The 18,670-nt window shown below is 54.6% G+C and overlaps 1 protein-coding gene across 6 annotated transcripts in view; it reads right to left on the bottom strand.

Annotated features, from left to right (window-relative positions):
- The window catches only part of ARHGAP23 (Rho GTPase activating protein 23), an 81,406-nt gene that overhangs the window by 48,956 nt on the left and 13,780 nt on the right, over positions 1–18,670 (bottom strand). Inside the window, exon 1 of one of the 6 annotated variants that reach the window (XM_070773359.1) lies at positions 1,932–2,089. The exons of the other annotated variants lie outside the window; for them this stretch is intronic. The gene's annotated coding sequence lies outside the window, so the exon portion shown is untranslated. Of the gene's footprint in view, positions 1–1,931; positions 2,090–18,670 lie in introns of those variants that run through there. 6 annotated transcript variants of the gene reach the window in all.

Below are 18,670 nucleotides of genomic sequence, written 5' to 3'. Positions count from 1 at the left end.
AGGTGGGAGATTTGAGAAGGCCGAGCTAAGCTCTTAGCCAGGGAGATCATTCTAATCATATACATCTGGAAAGTGACCCAGATGGGGCTGTGAGCCCTCTGTCCTCACAAGGGCTCAAGTGAAAGCTGGACGACCCCCATCAGGGAGGCTGTAGGAGGCCTCCGCCTTTTCTGGCATCAGGCGGAAGGTCCAATGATGCCCCCTCAGCTCCTTCCACTTGTGGCTATAGCCTGGACACTCCCAATGAGCCCCACATCCCCACGGGGGTCTGAGGAGCCCAGAAGAGAAAATTCTCTGGGAATTCTGCTGAGATCTGAAAGCCCCTGGATTTCCTATCTCTGCTGGTTTGGCAAGGAACAGATGAGGAAGAGAAGAGGGCCTCCGGGGACCCTCCACTGCCCCCTCCTACCAAAATCCCTGCTCCTGCCTAGCGTGGAGTGCTTCCACTGCACGTCCTCCACTGGGCTCTGAGCTGAGGCTGTGTGCAGGGCCTATTGTTTTGCTGGTGTCCTGGATTAAGGTTTAAGCCACCAGCTGCCCCAGTGATGAGAAGTGGCTGGGACAGGTCCCCGCACGCCCCCCGCCCCTCCCCCAGCACACATCCTGCCTGGAGCTGCCAGCTGCCTGGGGGTGCCACTCCCTGGGGAGGAGGGGCCAGTAATCAAGGGCAGTGGGCATGCCTTTCTCTCTCGGGTCCTCTCCTCACCCAGGCACCACTGGCGCTCCCTCCCTTATCTCTGCCTCTCCCTTTCCTCTTTTCCTTCCTTCCAAGGCCCCTTCCCCCATCCCTGCCAACTAGGCGCCTGAGAATGTCAGTGTGGTAATCCCCCTGCCACAGTAACCACAGCCCTGCCTGAAGAGGAGCTGCTGCAGCCCCCATTAATGACCAGATTTGGCAGTCTGTGGGAAGTTCTTCCTTAGGTTTAACCTCAGTCCTTCATGCTATTACACATGCATGTTCCCTCTGCTTTCCTCCCATCTGGGACAGCACTGAGTCTTGCTCTCATCTTGACCGGGAGGGAGGTGACAGATGAGGAAACAGAGAAGGGACCAGCAGTGGAAAGTCATTAGACTGGGAAGAGGTACAGCTCACACATACATCCCCAACTGTGCTATCTGAGGTAGGTACAGAGACAAGAGGAAGGAGAGAGTCACACATACATCCCCAACTGTGCTATCTGAGGTAGGTACAGAGACAAGAGGAAGGAGAGAGGCAGGTTCAGGGGACACAGGGACATCACCAAGTAATGCCCCCTAGCCCAGATCCACTTCCAAACGCTCCCACCCTCAGGTCAGGAGAGACATCCAGAAATTCCCACTGATAGTGGGAGAAGGGCAGGTGGTCCCAGGGCCACAAATAAGACAGAACTGGACATGTGATGGGTTGGCAACACCAGGAGCTAGAACCCAGGAGTCCGGCTCCTCCCCTCCCCCAGGAGCATAAAGAGGTCATTGCGGGGAGCACAGCGTTCACGCTGGGCATGGTGCCCACTGTGACTCACACCCTGCCAGCCTGGTCGATCTCGGACCTCAGAAACACTGTCCCCACCCCCATCCCCCCACTCCAGCCATGTCAGTTCTCACCCTGAGGTCACTCATTACCTCCTTGGCCTGCTTGAAAACCTTGTGTGTCTGTGCCCAGGTCCCCTCCCAGGGAGAGGGCAGAGTTCTGAATCAGGGTCACTGTCAGCCCAAACTCTCCAGGATTCCATGCCCTGGCATCTCTTCAAACAACCCCGGTCCCTTCCATCTTTCTCCCACCTGTAAACCAAGAGGCTTGAGCCCACTGCAGGCCACCACCAGACTGGGGGTTGTCATCCAGCACCCCCAGAAAAGGTCTCAGCCACCACTCTGCCGCCCTCACCCACCTTCCAGGGCATGGGTCCCGGAAGCCTGGGCTCCCCGGCCCCGCTGACCCCCGCGGCGCTCACCCTGGCCGGACGCGCCCCCGGCGCGCGGCGGTCGCTGTGGCTGAGGCAGGGCAGCCAGAGGCAGCGCGGCTCCGGGGCGCTGCAGTCCACACCGACGGCGCGCTCCCAGCGCCAGCCCCCGGCCCCCGCGCGCTCCACGCGCCACACCGCGCTGCCCACGAGAGCCGCGGCTGGCGGGGGCCCCCGGGGCCGGCCGCCGCCGCCCCGGCCCCAGCGCGCCGCGGGCCCGTCTTCCGGAGCCCGGCGCGCCGCGCGGGGGCCGGTGGCCGCTCCTCGGCGCCCGGCGGGCGGCGTCCTCGGTCCCCTCGGCGGCGGCGGGCGGGCCCCCGAGGTCCCCGCCCGCCCCCCGGAGCCGCGGGCCCGGGGCCCTGGGGCCCCGAGGGGACGGACGGCCCGCGCGGACGGCGGCAGGACTGCTGTAGCGGCTCCGCACCTCCCACGCCTCTCCGCCGAGGGCGCCTGAGCCCGGACACGCCGGCGAGTCGCGCAGGGCAGACGCCTCCCCCTCCGGGGCGGCCCCTGTCCGCGGCCGCCCCATCCCACACCCACACCCACACACACACACCCACACAGGAGAGGCCCTGCGCAGTGCCCCCGCAGTCACACACTGCACACCCCGTGCAGGCGCGCGCGCATGCACACACACACACACACTCACGCACACACCCCACTCACAGGAAAGCTCTCCGTACCCCCCCGCACACGCTATACTCCTTCCAGTCCAAAGCTCACGCATTTTGCTGCACCCCAGAGAAATACATACTCGCATGGGTACACATGTAAACACACACCCAACCCACCTCACCACACACACATCTAGGCACCCCACACCCTCCTCCCACAGGCACACTCATTCTGCCTATGTCCACATGCCCCACATAGACACACACACAAGCACACTACACCCCTCATACACATGGTGTGCATGAACACCGTTCTTTATGCACACACGCTTTGGACACCCCCCAAGGATATAATGGCCCCCACCTCCCACTGAGACACATTTGCAAGCATATCCACTGTGCCCTTAAAAGCACACCAGGCCCCCTCCTACCCACCCATACCTACCCACACTCACACACCCCACAGGGAGACCCACAAAACCCACAAAGGCACATGCCTATAGGACTTGTACACACTACTCAGCACAGCCACTCAATGCATTGCTGCTGTGCCCCCTCAGGTCTCTCTCCCTCTCTCTCTAACACACACACTCACACTCACACGCACTGCCCTGCACAGGGAGCAGCTCTTTCTCATACCACCCCGTTTCACGTCATGTTGTACACTTCCCACCACCAGCCACGGGAACGCGTAGCCACCCCTCTTCCCTAGGGCCCCCTGCCCATTAGCTCGACCCAGAGGGGACACCAAAGCCGACAGTGGGCTCCAAGCTGGCCCCCACTTCACCCCCAGCACGCGAGTCAGACAGGAAGCCGGAGTCACGGCAGACCCTGTCCTCCGCCCCTTCCTGCTCCCTCTCTTCCCAGGCCCCTTCCCGGGTGGGGCTGGCAGAGGCCTTGGCTAGTAGGTGTCACCACCACGATTTCTATGCACTTGACTGTTCAGTGTGGTCTTGCCCCACACAGCGGCTCACTGGGGCCTGGGGCCACTGCCCTGGCCCAGTTTTCAGAGAAGGAACCAACAGAAACCCAAGAGCACCCAGTCTGTGAGGGCGGCACTGGGACTCCAAGTCCAGAGCCCCTTCTTTCCAACCTTGATCTCACCCCAAAACTCTAGCCAACACCAGGGAAGGAAGGCTGAGGGCAGCGGGGAACAGACCAGCCAAACTGCGCTCTCAGATCTAGGAGTCAGGGAGGAAGAGGCATAGGGTTGGGCCCTTGCAGGGGAAGCCACCAGAAGGGAGAACCAGGCAGAAGAGCCAGCATCCCTTCCCTCCGTCATCCCCATCACCCGCTGTCCCGGGAAAGGACAGGCCAGGATGGAGAATCACCTGGGAGGCAGAGGAGAGAGACAGAGGGGCACAGGGAGGAGGCGAAACCAAGGGGCAGAGGGAGGAGAAATAAAGGCCCTCGAGGGTGGGCAGGAGCGAGGGAGGAGGCGGAAGGGTGAGGGTGAGGCGTGTGGGGCCGGGAGCGGTTTTGTTCTCCTGTTTCCTGTTTGCTGCTAGCTGGGCCCCCAGTGCAGGAGCCAGACCCCCACCCGTTCCCTGGCGGAAGCCAGACAGGAAGAGGGAGGCTGCCATCAGCGCTGAGTCAGGAGGGCTTGGGGCAGAGCTGGAAAGGACCATCCATGGTCTGGGGGAGCAGGACTCCTGGCACCTCCATCAGCAAGCTCCCCATCATTAGAAAAGCAAGGCTTCTGGGTCAGGACAACTCTTGTCTTTGTCTTGCCCTCCAAAAGCCAGGGCCTTAGACCACTTGGACTGCCCAGATGTCCTCAGACTCTGCCACCCCAGATGAAGGGCTACGACCATACGGACGTCCTGACTCAAAGCCTGACCTGCTTTCCCAGAAGGCAGCCAGTTAGTCCCTCCAGCTGCCTGATTGCCTTTCCTCTTGCTGCAAGTCTGGTCCCTGGTTCTGAGAAAATGGGCTCACTCTCCCCTCTCGTACCCCATGGAGTCTCTCGTGGCCAACAGGTGCTGACGTGTCTGTGTGTCCAGATCAAGAGCCCACCTCCTTCCCTCGAAACGGGTGAGGGTTCTGAGAGCTGTGGGCAGAGGCGAGGTGGACAAGCAACACCAGGTTTGTGTCCCGGGCTGCAGAGACCTGGGAAATACAGGCCATCTGTGACACCCATCTCCTGGCAGGGGCAACAAGGCCCCCGAAAGCAGATAACAGCCTCCTCCAACACAAACCGACACCTTCCCCACCCCACCCTCTCCACCCAGCTGCCTCGGTAGGGATGTCAGGTGCTGGGTACACACGGTAGGGCCTAGAAACCTATACACAGCTTGAATAAATGATCCTCCAGGCCTGGGGAGCCTCTCAGCCACCTCCCCCATTTCCTTTGGGAAAGGAATGTGGGGTGGGCCCCAGAGTGCAGTCAGGGAGGGGGCCAAGGGCTGGGAAATACCAGGCGTAGCTGAGATTCTATTCCAAGCCTTCCTGCCTGGTGTGAGTCCTCCCCTACACCCTCCCGGCTTCCTCCCCCCAAATCAGGAATTACCCCGCTGAGCAGTCTTTCCCATCATCCTCTAGTTTGACCAGCTTGCAAAATCCATTCAACCTTATCTTCCTGAAGGTCCCTGGGGAAGGCTTGGGGACTACACTCCCAAAGGGAGGGCATCCAGTCTTCCTCTCTCCAGATGAGATCATCCTTTACTGTTTGAAAGCACTTTCACTTTATCTCATTTGATCCTTACCCTAAGAACTGGATATGTGAAATTGTTTTTATACCCATTTTTCAGATGTAGAAACTGAGGCTCAAAGAGGACAAATAACTAATTCAAGGCTGACTTTTACTTTTAAGCTGGGACAATCCTAGGATTCTAACTGACTCAAATCTCTTTCCATTATCCCCTTATTTATCTATTCAGGAACTTGAGTGCCTGCTGAGGGCCAGGTGCTATGCTGGGGGCTGGGACACCTTAGAACGAAAAGACAAATGCAGACCTCACCCTCAGGGCACTTACAGTGCTATCCTAGCTCCTGAAATCAGGGGGCTCCGGTTCTAGATTCAGGCCCAAGCCAGCTGCCTTCACCCCGACCAACAGAGACCCCGCCCCCGCACACACACCAAAGGAGCCCCTGTGTCAGAGATTCAAGGCTTCTCTCTGGAAGGGGACAGCTTGTTTGAGGGTGGCATTCAGGGCCTTCCAGGTTAGCCTTTGAACCAGAGGGTGGACAGGGCTGGTGGAGGGGAAGGCTGCAGGGGCCAGCCTGACAACCGGGAGCTGGGGAGAGGAGAGCTCCTGGGGCCCAAGGGTCAGGTGAGAGGAGAAGGAGGGAACAGATACTGCTGAAAGGCATGTGGTTCAGGAAGTGAGAGAGAGGGGTCTCTGGGTCAATTCGCCTGCTTTTTCTTCCTCTGGGTTGCTTAGTGCCTCCTCCAAGAACATAGGCTCCAAACCCTGAGACAAGCAATGCAACCACCCCAAGAGAATCATGTGGAATTTCCAAAGGTCTGACTGGTTCCATACGCCCACTGCACACGACCAAACTGGGACCCACTGACACAGGCTGGGACCTGGAACCCTTTGCTGCAGTGCTTGCCCCTGGACAAAACTCTCCTCCAGCAACAAAATGCAAAGAAACTATATGGGACTAAAAATAACTGTACACTTTCACAGTTGGGGCAAAATTACGGACTAAAGATACAGAGAGACCAAAAAAACCCAATTGCCACTTTTGAAGAGCCCAGAAGAAAAGCAGGAGTTGGGAGAAAAAGAAGGGTATTGCGAATGCCCTCTATACTCAACACCACCAGAGGGGTGGGCAAAATACCTAAGACACCCCTCCAGCCTGACTCTTGGACACACCCCTCCCCTCCCCTCATATAAGGAACAAGCCTGCCCCTTCCTCAGGTAGCAGCAAGCAAGGAGACTTGTTTGTTCTCTCTAGACCCTGCTGCAGCAGAGGCCCTAATAAGGCCTTGCCTGAATTTCTTGTCTGGCTTCTAGTCAATTTTTATTGATTGGGGAAGGCCAAGAACCCTGGTCGGTATCACCATAACCACCTCACATACAGACAGAGCAAATCCTCTGCCAGCCGGTCCATCCCAGGCATGCCGGCAATGTGATACCAAGGCATGCCCGCCCGCCCACGCCTGGGCCTCTGACCCCTGCCCCAGTCTCCTCGCTCAAGGGCGGTCGCCCGCCCCCTCCCTCCTCCTCCACCCTTCTGCCCCACTCGGATGCCTGCTTCTCAGCACCGCTTGTGTGAGCCTGACGTGCCCCAACAGGCGAAGCTGACAAGCCGGCCAGGCAGGCCCGGGTCTCCCCAACATTCTTCAATGTGCAGATAAGCCCGCGTCACTGGGAACCTGAGGACCCCATACTCGGTCTGGCCTGCAGGCAGTTGGGGAGGTGGCTCAGAGGGTCTCTCCCTATTAAGGGTCAGTCTTGCCCTGAGTGGAGGTGTGGTGACCCTCCTCTCCCACTCTGAAACTGGGCCCCAGGAAGGCTGGGGGAGGGGAAGGTGAGAGAAAAGGGAGGAGGAAGCACTGTGATGCCAGAAATCCAGGAGGGCCCGACAGTCTCCAGAGCACCCTCAAGGAGCACTGAATCCCCGAGTTCTTCCAGTGGCAGAATGGCTCGGGCTTAGCACATGGACTCCAGGGTCCTCTGGAGTCCAGAACTTCTGGGTCTGTGTCCTGTCTCTACTACTTCCTGGCTGTGAGACCTTGGGCAAATTACTTAACCTCTTTGAGCCTCAGCTCCTCACCAATAAAAAGAGAATGACACTTAAGTTCCACCTCATAGGTTGTTGGGAAAATTAAGTCAATTAAAGGAAGTCCTGAGTAGGAATTCAATAAATGCAAGCTTTTGTTTGTTGCTTTTTCTTTGAAAAGGTTTTTTTATTGAGGTATAATTGACGTGTAACATTATATTAGTTTCAGGTATACAGCATGATTGGATGGCTATTCACATACTGGATATTCACATATATTTTGAAGTGATCACTACAAGTCTAGTTAAACATGTTACCACGCTTTGCAGATTTTTTTTTCCTGTGATGAGAACTTTTCAGATCTACTCTCTTAGCAACTTTCAAGCATGTGATACTCTTATTATTAACTATGGTCACCATGCTATACATGACATCCCCAGGACTTTACTTTTTGGTTCCTTCCACTCATTTCACCCACCCCCCACTTCTGGCAACCACCAGTCTGTGAACCTGGTTTGGGGTTTTTTTTGGTGTGTTCGGGGGGGTTTCTTTTTAGATTCCACATATAAGTGAAATCATACTTATAGTATCTGTCTTTCTCTGATTTATTTCACTTGCCCTCAATGTCAGGGCAAGATGTTTTCAGCATTTGTTGGATATTTACACTCTCACACACCCAACTACACTCACATTCAGACATACAAACAGCTCGGCCCCACGTACACAAAGACACAGTAACACGTACAGACCCAGGTGAACCTATTCACATGGGCATCACCATCATCTCCACTGCCAGCCCCCTACGTGCCCCACCGCCCCCTAATAAGCAGGGAGGACTCATCAGGAGCCCCCCCACTTTTGTAGCAGAACTTCCTCAGGCCCTGAGCCTTGTCTGTAGGCCCTTTGGGAAGGAGGAAGGGGCGGCCAACACGAGACCCCAGGACAGAGCCTGCTCCCAGCAGACAAGGAGCATGGCGAAGGTGCCAGGCTGGCAGGGCCTCCTCCCAGCAGGAGAGCCAGTGCCCTCCTCAGGGACACCAGAGGGAGGGGTCTTTCCTCATGGTGGGAAATGAGCACTTCCAGAGCAGGGTGAGTCTGGAGCCAGCCACAAAGTAAACAGCGGGGCCATTGCCCAGGCAACCGTGGCCTTGGCGTGGGCCAGGGCGCACCACAGGCCCTCTCAACCCCTGATTTACTCCACTCAGCAGCCCCTCGACCGTCTCAAGGCATGCCCTTTCGGTGGCCATTATGATCTCTGGGCCTGTCTGGGGATTCGTCAGAAGGAAGAAGCCGTGCTTTCTCCATCAGATTGGGCTCTTCGAGAGTAGGCTTGTTGTTGTTCGGCCCCGTGTTAGTCCAGAGTCTCTTCCCAGCAGTCAAGGCCTGTGTCCTTCCCTCAGAGAGTGCTCCAGGGCCTGGCCTGAGTCTCTCCCACTAAACTGAGAGTTTCCTAAGGATCATAGCTACTACATTTTCAGAAATGTATTTGTACGGCTAAAGTGCTTTGTCTGTAGTAGACTCTCAAAAGCTATTTGCCAATGGTGAGAATGTGGACAAATTCAAACTCTTGAGCTTTGCTGGTGGGAATGCAAACTGGTTTATTTGCATTTGCAGAGACCGGACATGTGGACATAGAAGGTGAAGGAGAGGAGGGGATGAACTGAGAGAGTGGCGTTGACACTACCATGTGTAAAACGGATGGCTAGCAGGGAGCTGCTGTAAAACACAGAGCGCCCAGTCCCACTGCTCCGTGATGACCAGGCGGTGGGGTGCAGGCGGTGGGAGGGAGGCGCCAGAGGAAGGGGATATGTGTATACTTATGCCTGATTTCTCTTATTGTTCATCAAAAGTCAACACAACATTGTAAAACAATTATATTCCAATTTTTAAAATTGTAGAAAACAATATGGTGGTTACGGAAAAAATTAAACACAGAATCACGATATGACCCAACAATTCCACATCTGGCCATGTACCCAAAAGAAGTGAAAGCAGGGACTCAAACAGATGTACAATGATGTTCATAGCAGCATATTTCATAAAGGTTCCCTTTATGGAAAGGTGGAAACAACCCATTACAGATGAATTGGATAAACAAAATGTGATATATACATATATATATATATACACACACACACGCACACAATGGAATTGTATGGTCTTAAATTCTGACATATGCCACAATATGGACGATCCGTGAAGACACTGTGAATTGAAAGTGAAAGTCACTCAATCGTGTCTGTGACCCCATGGATTGTAGTCCACCAGGCTCCTCTGTCAATGGAATTCTCCAGACAAGAATACTGGAGTGGGTTGCCACTTCCTTCTCCAGGGGGGTCTTCCCGTACCAGGGATGGAACCGGGGTCTCCTGCATTGTAGGCAGATTCTTTACCATCTGAGCTACAATGACCCGTGGAGACATTATGTCCATGAAGACATTATGCTACGTGAAATAAGCCAGATCAAAAAGACAAGTATTGGAGCTTCCCTGGTGGTCCAGTGGTTAGGGCTCCACACTTTCACTGCAGGGGGCACGGGTTTGATCCCTGCTCTGGGAACTAAGATTCCACATGCCATGTGGTATGGTCAAAAAGCACACACAAAAAAAAAAGAGAGAGAGAGAGAGAGAGAGACAACACTGCTTTAAAAAAGAAAGATAAATGTTGTATGATTCTGCTTATATGAGATACCTAGATTCACAGAGATAGGACATAGAATGGTGGCTACCAAGGGCTGGGGGAAAGGGGAATGTAAGTTATCCTTTAGTGGGTACAGAGTTTCAGTTTGGGAAGATGAAAAGGTTCTGGAGGTTTGTGGTGGTGACGGTTGCACGGCGATGTGGATGGACTTAATGCCACTGAACCGCACACTTAAAAATGATCAATTTTGAGCTGCCTATATTTTAGCACACACCAAGAAAATGGCAAAGTCAGAATGCATATTAAAAGTATATATATTATTGAAAGAAAATAGAACAAATGAACGGGTACTCCAATGGGGCCCAGGAGCAGGCCCTGCCCACAGTGGATGCCCAGGACAGCTGGGCACCTCCTTCGGGGAGAACCTTTCCCTCCCACCCCTTTCCATTGTGTCCTCTCAGAACCCCCATTGTCATCTCTGGGGCCCTAGTAGTCCCCATGTAGGGGGAGTTCTCAGGCCCAGGGAGTCTGAACCTCGCACACAGTCGATCCTTGGCATTGATGAGGACCTACCATATATCAGGCTTCACTGGTGGCTCAGACGGTAAAGAATCTACCTGCAATGCGGGGGAGCCAGGTTTGATCCCTGGGTTGGGAAGATCCGTTGGAGAAGGAAATCGCAACCCACTCCAGTATTCTTGCCTAGAGAATGCCATGGACAGAGGAGCCTGGTGGGCTATAATCCATAGCGTCGCAAAGAGTCGTACAGGACTAAGCGACTAACACTTTCACTTACCATCTATTAGAGGCCAGACAGACGGATGTAGTGTCTTGAAATGCCACATTCCAAGGTGCCAGGACCTTGGAAGAGCTTTTCTAGCAAAGTCAGGCTGAGTATGGGGCTCCTGATCCCCTGAGGTCCGACCCTCCCCTCAACACACACGTCTTTCCCAAGCCTATGTACATATGTTTACACACCACTTGTAACATGTACACACACACACCAGGGTGTGCACAAAGAGGCAGATCCCTCTTCTCCCATGCTCTCAGGCACACACTCCAAGAAAACCACACCCGCACACTGAAGGATGCAGCCTTGGCAGAGACACCGGCAGGTCCCGCATGCAGCAGAGCCCCCTGCTGGCCCAGGTCTGGCACACTTATCTCCTTCACAGCCCAGAGTGGGCAGGGTGCCCTCATTCCCTCCACTCCCCTTCCCTGCTGCATTGTCCAGGCCCCTAACCAGGCCCCAGGGTCAGACTCCCCGCGTGTTACAGAGGAGCAGAAGGACAGAGCAACTGTGGACCCTTAGGAAGGGTCTCACTTTGGTTGGTCAAGGAGGCCTGGAGAGAGGCCAGAGCCCTTCCTCAGACTAGATCGTGTTAGGAACAGCCATTCCTGAAGGCCAGAGGATGCCTGCAATGACTCTTCCCCAAAGTCATCATATCCGTTCTTTGACTCCATACTGAAAAGCTCATTTCAGAGGAGACTGGGGGAGAACCCTGGGCGTGGCTCTTCCTATGGTCCCCTACACCTCTCTCCAGAAGTTCTTCCTATTGTCTGACCACCTGGGCAGAGACAACAGGTGCATCCACTGGTTTCTTTCAGGGGAGCGTTCAGTCCAAGTCAAGCTGGGACCACATCCCCTCCCAGGGCAGGTCTCAGCAGATTCTGAAAGTCTACCCAAAGGCACATGGGGCTCCCTACAGGGAGAGGTTCTCAGCTCCACCCCTGAAACCACACATCCCCTCAGCCCAGGCCCTGCTCAACCTGCCCAGGTCATCCTACGCCCAGCAAGAGCTGAACCTCTCCCTAATCCAGCCCATGTTGGCCCGAGGCAACTGGAAGGGTGGAGGGGACGGTGGCTCTGCAGGAACAAACAACCTCCCCTGGCTTCTGCCAAGGAGGGAGCCAGGATGGTTTCTGGGATGGGCTCTGTGGTCTGAAGAGGACAGACGGCATTGCTTTCTGTCCCAGATCCTCCCCCTCACCGGGTGCCGGGCTCTGCATTTGGGGACACTGTGACAGCCGCAGCAGTAATTAATATTTGTTGAGCCCTTACTATAAGCCAGGCACGCTTCACATGCATTACCTCATTTAACAGCAGAGCAGCTTCTTAGGATAAGCGAGACACACACCCACACACCATCTTGGCCTCTTGGGCCCCCCACCCAGTCTGGTACTGAACTAAATCATAGGGCACCTAAGGGCACGGGACAGAAGGCTGGTGAGAAGGAGACTTCTGGCCCAACCTTGAGAAAGCTGACCTGGAGAAAGGGTCACACTTGCCAACGGTTTTGACTCTAGTCCTTTTCTGGCTGTGTCCTTGATTTCACACAGGTTTTCTTATTTCTTCAGTTACAAAACAAAGGTAGGTATAGCAGTCTGACAAAGTTGCTGGGAAAGCATCCTGGGAACCGATAAGTGGGAGGGGTTATAGCCCTGGCCCTACATCCCACCATCCGAGAGTGGACTGTTTCCCAAACGTTTCCTGAGTCCACCCACTTCACCATGTCTACCACTCTACTCAAGTCTCCGTCACTCCTCTGGCCCCTGACAGTCCGGATGCATTGTTTTAACATGAGGACCACCAGGCCCTGTGCAATGAGCCTCTGGGTTCCATGCCCACCACACCCCCTTCCACTGTGCTCGGGTTACCCTGGCCTCCTTCCAGTTCCTTTGAAGACTAGGCACCCTTCCAGCCTCAGGCCCTTTGCACATGCTGTTTCTGGAATGCTGTTCCCTTTTCCCCAGCTCCCTCCCTGCCTCATCAACCCACACCCTAATTAGTTCCAACCCACTCTGCAGTTCTCAGCAAAAGAGTCACTCCCCAGAGACACCTCCTCTGGCCCCCGGACCAGGTCAGATCTCACAGTACTCTCGAGATGGTGTCTATATATTTATGAGGTTATTCTTACCAACATCTCCCCCCGGGGGCTGCAGGGTCTGGAAGGCTGGGACCGTGTCAGCTCTTAGCTCAGCATGGATGCTCAGCACACTTGTTTCTGAATGTTCAGGAATAAGTGAGCTTCTCAGAGAGGGTGGATGGTTGGCAAATCCCCATTCCCAGGAAAGGTCTGTCTGGGGCAGAGGCTGCTTCAGATCTTTGTCCATCTTCCTGTACTCCCCCGCCCCACCCCACCAACTCCTTCCTCAGTAGGAACCAGATCCAGAAAGTGGGGGTGCCGGAAAAAGAGAGTCAGGGGTGGGGGGAAAAGGAAGCTGCTTCGTCTCTTTTGCAGGGTCCACTGTCCCCTTACCCCAGCTGGCCAAGCCCTTGTCCACTCAGCGCTGGCCCACCACACCCACAGCTCTCGCTCCCTGGAATTTAACATGTGTCTTTCCCTCCCCCACCTTCCTTTAACTTCTCCCTTACCCTCCAGGTCTCAGCTTGACTGTTTCTGAAAAGCTTCCCGGACTGCAAGCTAAGGGACATGCCAGGGAGCCACGGCTAGCAGCAGCGCAGATTCAAGCCCAGGTCTGTCTGCCGGCAGAGTCCAGGCTCTCAACCACCTCAACACACGCCTCATTACTACGTTTCCCCCTTGAGGCCCGGCTGAGAGACAAGCCCCCCTCCAGGCCTCAGTTTCCTCCCGAGGGTTCGGCTTCAGGAAAACCCCCAGACTTCAGGAAAACAGGCAGATAGAAAGTGGCGGAGGAGACACAGGGAGAAGTTCGAGGGGAGGAAAGAGGAGTGGAGGGAAGGAGGAGCGCAGAGGGTGGCAACCTCGGACCAGCCAGACGTGAGTAACGCCAAGTATGCGAACTACGCCAGCCCCTGAGCTATGAATAGGGCGGTCAGGCTGGCCGCCCAGGACGGCCCTTCACGCCCGCAGCCCCCGAGCCCAGCCCTGCACCAGGTCCCTAAATGGGGCGAAGGCCAAGGAGTCACGCTTAGGGGTGGAGGCTGAATGGCAGGATCCAAGAGGTGTGGTCATGCAGATGAAATGCAAATAGAGAGCAGCTGGCTTATCTGATTGGTGGGTCTCTGCCTTTCCGGAAGCGTGCTCCGGATGGGCTCTAGCGTCGCGCTGGGCTCCTGCTCACACTTGTTTTTGCCCCGGCAGTCGCGGTTCCCCAGCGGTCCTTCCGGTGACGCCTTGGATGAGTCGCAGTGATATGTGCAACCTCTCAACCTGTTCTGTCGAGGCCCTGGTAAGGCTCTGCGGTTGAGATACCATTCCCTGCCCTCCTCAGGGCCAGGTCAGCCTCTCCTCCTTGGAGCTCGTATGTCTGACAGCTGGGCTTTTGGAAAATTACAGCAGCCCATCTCTGCCTCCCCTTTTCTCATCAATGACCAAAGTGGGGAGCACACTGGACCAGGAACAGGAGACTCAGTCCCCAGCCCAGTGCAACCCCTTGTGTGCCCCCAAAAGATTCAGTCAACCTCAGAGCCTGGCTCCTCTTTCTTTCATTCTGGCATGATTGACTAGGTGTCCCCAAGGGCTAGGAGTCCAAGAGACCTAAGATCAGGTTCCAGCTGTGTGACCCCAGTCAAGTCTCTTCCCTCTCCAAGCCTCAGCTGTGAATGACGTCCCTGAGAGGGCTCAGTGTGGAGTTCTTGGCACATAGGAGTTTTTTTTTGATAAATCTTAGTTCAGTAGTTCACAAAGGATTTTTTTAAGTTAATAAAACAGTTCCTGATTTTATGAAGAGACAGACATGAGATAAAATTTAAAGGCTGCAGAGCATAGTGTTTAAACATTCCTAAACAAGATTCAGAAGAATCTGGCTTTGAATCCCAACCCGTTTCTTGGTCACACTTCCTAGCTGTGTGTCCTTGGACTAGTTACTAACCTCTCTGAGCTTCTGTTTCTGCATTTATAAAATAGAGATACTGTATTCCCCATAAGGCTGTTGTACACATTAAAGAGATAATGTGTATAAAGTGCTCAGTACAGCAGTGCCTGACACTGAAATGTTCAATAAATGTTAGTTGCAACCAATACTCCTAATGTTATTATTATACGGTTTTCACAAGGCATTGTGAAGTACTATGGTAACTTTCAGTTCATCAGTCAACAATATTCATTCAATTTCACCAGGTCTAGAAGCTGGAGATAGAGTAGTGAACAAGACAAAGTCCCTACCCTCATGGGGCTTAGAGTCTAGTGCCCAGAGGAGGAAATCCCCTTATATTTGAGGAATTGGTGGCTGATACATATGTGTGTGTGTGTGTCTGTGTGTGGTAGATTTACAGAGAAGGATATTTGAACTGGATATTGAGGATAAACAGGAGTTTGAAATGGAGAAGGCAAGGCAGTTCTATCAGACAAGGGGAAGAGATGGTATGGCATGTTTCTGGGAAGGGGAAGAGGGTGACACATTCTACTCCCATCCTGTCCCCTCCATCTCCAATTCCACATTCAGCCCTCATCAACTCTCACCTGGTCTGCTTCCTCCATTTCCTGACACCTTTCCATGGCTCCACAGTATCGATGGGAGCAAGTCAAGTTCCATAATATGGCATGAAGGATCCGCCATGAGATGGAGAAGAGGACCAGAATCTGGCCCTCATTGGCCTTGACAGTCTCAATCTCTCTTTCTCTCAATCTTGCACTCACTAGCCCCATTAGAGGCCAGGCTGTTAGATACCTCCTTGCCTTTGCTCATGCTGGATCCTTCTGGCTAGAACGCCCTTCTCTCCCTTCTTCACTATCCCACTTGTCCCAGCAGGCATCTTTCAAGCCTTGGCAAGCCTCACCTCCTTGGGGAAGCTTTCTTCCCTTCAGAGCTGGAGCATCTTTAGCGGGGCAGGGACTCAGCCCACGTTTACTGACGGAGCCCTGGGGTCCTCCATACCACTCATGAGCAATCCCAGACATAGGAGGAAACCCTGTGCATGCAGGGTCACAGAGAAGCAAGACATAATCATGCTGCCTGCATCCACCACCTTTCATTCATTATGCCAGCCCCTACCTGGACTTCAAGGCTCAGCTGGGGGCAAGGAGAAGTGGCCACCTTTCCAGGATGGGGACTGTGCTCCCAGGCTCTTTCTTGTCTGGGCAAGTAGCCATGACACACGATAGCCTTAGTTAGAATTCAGAAAGACCCAGATTTAAATTTGGATGCTGGATGACCTTTGGTGGAGTAATTTAGCCTCTCAGGGTCTTGGTTCTTGTTATTTGTAAATGTACAACCACTTCACGACAGTCCTTGAAAATTGATCAGAAGAGGTTTCACCAAAGAATTCTCAACAATAGATTTGGAAAGAGGAGATGAGAGAAAGGAGATTAATCATATCACCAACTGGTTTTTAACCAATCCCTATAGAAATTCTACCCAGTGGCACTGTTTCCATCTTTAAACTCCCATCATCACTTTTGTGACCACATTTACACTGAAATGATGTCGCGGTGAAGACACCATTTGTGTCTTCTGTAGGTCTGTCTCTCTGGTTAGATCTGGCCAATTTTCAGGGCAATATTTTTTGGGGGTGGCAAGGGGTGTCTGCACTGGTGGATAGTATACGTGCACACCTCAGAACCCCTTATAAAACCTTAGTGGAGCTTTTGGCTGGTGGGGAAGCAGACAAGGAACCTCTTGAGGGCAGGACTGTTTCATACTCATCCACAGAGAGAGCCTGGAACACAAACAGTGCACAGGAAATGGCCACCAAATGAACAAAGTCCGGTCTGGTCTGTATTAAGACCTCGCCACTGCCTGATTTTCCCAGGCACTGAGCCTCCAGTTCTTGGCGTCAGGTCCTTCTCCTGCCCCAGGCTGAAATTAGGAAGAGGGACACTCTCATGCAAGCCAGGCCTGGGAATGTCCTCAGCACCCTGGGCCACACCCAGTCTCAGAGAATGCTTTCCCTACCACTGTGGGGATCTAAGCACCTGGAAACCACTGGAGGAGGAAAAGGTCCCAGTGGGACAGGGAGGGGGACCCGTTTCTCTTCCCACCAGCAATCCTGGCCTTGCTGTGTGACCCCCATTGCCTAACTCCCACTCTCTCCTCTTGGAGACACGCCATCCCCTCCTGGGCTGTGGGTCCAATCTCAGCTGCCCCCTTATCCCCTCACCCCCACCAGGTGCTGCAGGGCAGAGGGGGGCACAGTGCCAAGGCTTTATTAGAGCTAATGAGGGCTCAGCCCTTCAGATGCCAGTGCAAGATACAGGAAAGTACCAGAACCACCCGCAGCCCCTCCATCATGGCCTGGTGCTCAGCTCCCTCCTCCCCTTCTCTTGGGGAGGAACCAGGGGCCACACCCTCGGAAGAGGAAAGGGAGATTTAGAAGTGTCTTCCCAAGTACAGAGAGTGCCATGGTGCCAGGGGAAGATGGGGATGAGGGGCCTGAACCAGAAAAGAGCCTCAAGGTGGGGGAGGGGTCTCACCTGGGCTCCGAAGGCTCCACGGTCCACAGCTCAGTCCAAAACAACCCACCAACAGACACTCGCCCCTTCCCGTTCTCCCTTTCATGGAACATAGCGGTCAGAGCTGGGGAGACCATGGGCTCTTGTCCACTCCCCTCGGGTCAGAACTGAGCAGCCTGAACCTGCTTCTCACCTGGCATCCAGCCTTCCTCTTCCTCCCACTCTTGGCTGCCCCTTCCCCTCTGCTTCTAGCCCCTCGGCCTTGGACTTTCTCTAGGCCCAGAGGTGGGGGCGGCCTCTAATATCCATTCTCTTTCAGAGAATGCTGGAAACTGCGGTGGCGGGTAGGGGTCTGCCCTGCAGCCTCCCCTTCCAGCCTTTCGGGGGCTCTCAGACACAGCCTCTAAGTCCTGCATCTACACCCAATTCTCTCCAAGGAGCTCTCACACACTTTGAGGAAATTAAAAAGGAAGAAGCTGCAGACTTAGGAGCCCACAGTCAGATAGAAATCAAGCTAGGGACTGTTGGAAACCAGGCCAAAATGAACTCTGTCCTCCCCTAATTAACCCCCACTTGGCGGCCAAGACCCTGGAGCGGCTGTCCTTCCACATGGCTCCCACATGTCCCCCCAGTCTGGCCACATTCCTCCGGCCCACACACCTCCCACCAGCCCTCCCACCCGAAGGGGCCGGCGCCGGGTCTGTTTCCATCCTTGGCTGTGGGTCTGTCATCTCCGTGCTCCGCCCCAGTTCTCTCCTCCCAGGGGCTCAGGCTGAGCTTTGAAAGGGTCACTTCAAAGAGGACCTGCCTGCCGAGGGCCCAGCCAGACCCAGGGCTGGCTGCTGGGCCAGATTCCCGGTGGCCGGGGACAAAGGCCCCACTGTTCCCCCGACCCCCGGACGCCCCCAAATGCACTGGGCATGAGAAGTCTTTCTTTCCCCAGTTCTGTTCCTTGCAGGCCCCGGCTCTTTGCCACAGGGAGTGGTCCTGATCCCTCGTCCAGCTAAGTCTCGAGGGTGGGGAGGTCAGGGAACTACCCATTTCCCACCCCCACCATTCACCCAATACCTTTGGGCAGCCAGGATGTGGAGGCAGCTTTGAGCTGACTGCAGAACCTGCGGTCCAGACACCTCACTGCCCCTCAGTCACCAAGCCCTTCCCAGGCCGCTTCTCACACCCATCAGAACCATACCCTTCCTCCCAGGCCTCCTCCAGGCAGCCTTTCAGGATTCCCTTTCCTCAGAGGTGCCTCACAGCCCAAACCACAGCAGCCAACCTCTCACTCTTCTCCCCAGTTCCTGACAGCAGGGACCACATCTCACCTGCTCCTCTAATTTCTTACCACACAGCGCTGATCCCAAAGCAGGGTCCTTAGGTTTTTCTGTGTTGACTCCTCACCCAATGCCTGAATTCTCTCTAGTCCAACTTGTGCTTGCTTACCTCCACTGGTGGGGGCCTCATTACCTCCAAGGACAGCTCTTCAGATTAC

The sequence above is a fragment of the Bos indicus genome, chromosome 19 (genome assembly GCF_029378745.1).
Source record: "Bos indicus isolate NIAB-ARS_2022 breed Sahiwal x Tharparkar chromosome 19, NIAB-ARS_B.indTharparkar_mat_pri_1.0, whole genome shotgun sequence".
Classification (NCBI taxonomy): Eukaryota; Metazoa; Chordata; class Mammalia; order Artiodactyla; family Bovidae; genus Bos; species Bos indicus.
This window is presented reverse-complemented; position numbering and strand designations above follow the sequence as displayed.